The 824-nt window shown below is 41.5% G+C and overlaps 1 long non-coding RNA gene across 1 annotated transcript in view; it reads right to left on the minus strand.

Annotated features, from left to right (window-relative positions):
- Positions 1–648: 648 nt before the first annotated feature.
- Positions 649–824, minus strand: part of LOC135107821 (uncharacterized) — a 38,520-nt gene continuing 38,344 nt past the window's right edge. Inside the window, exon 3 of the long non-coding RNA XR_010272011.1 lies at positions 649–824. This exon is cut by the window's right edge and continues 37 nt beyond it. This is a non-coding gene — a long non-coding RNA (uncharacterized LOC135107821).

An 824-nucleotide genomic window follows, 5' to 3' on the forward strand; every position in this document is an offset into this window, starting at 1 on the left:
ATATATATATATATATATATAAACTAAACACTAGTGAATCCTACAAGCCACAGTGATTGTAGTAGTGACTCCTTTATCAATGCACAGTGTGGTAGAGAGAGAAGTTATACTAGTATTTTCCGGTTGCCTGATTATCAGTTATTAATACACTGTCGTTACCATAGCTGCTGAGTGAGGCTTATTGCGTTTCTGCAGTTCCCTGTGCTGAAACCTGTCCAGTCCATCCATGTGTTTGTGTTTACATAGCTTTGCGGTGCTGCCGCATCTCACGCTGGGACCAAGATCACTCCTCTTTTTCCACAAACAGAATAAAAATGCTTAATTTACATAATAGTATTATTACATTACAGAGCTGTGATTCAATAACGTTTTACCATGTACTTGAGTATCATACCTAGAACATTCAAAATATCAGTACGTGCAACACTGAGCCTGTCTCTCCATACAAAGATGAACTCAGTTCATCTCTTCCGCTCGACGGCGTCCGTTCAAGCGAAGGCAGAAACGGAACCCATTTCCCACTACAGCAGCTCAAACGGAAATGATGGTGCCGTCATTGTTGAACGGTATACAAAGACGGAATACGTAAAAAACGGACTAGTGTAAACCGAGCCTAAGTCAACATAATCATACTTTTCTTACGTTGAGAATGGCGCCACCAAGGTCTCTTGTTTTATCAGGGAAGATATGAAAAAAACAACTTGGATTGCACATTGCTGCGGAGGCGGTGGAGTTGCCCAAATTAAGAGTATCCATGGTTACACGGTGTGCGGAAGTCGTTGATCGCCAAGTAAACAGCTGTGCCAACCGATCTTTCTTATAGA

Source organism: Scylla paramamosain, chromosome 16 (assembly GCF_035594125.1).
Source record: "Scylla paramamosain isolate STU-SP2022 chromosome 16, ASM3559412v1, whole genome shotgun sequence".
NCBI classification, from domain to species: Eukaryota; Metazoa; Arthropoda; class Malacostraca; order Decapoda; family Portunidae; genus Scylla; species Scylla paramamosain.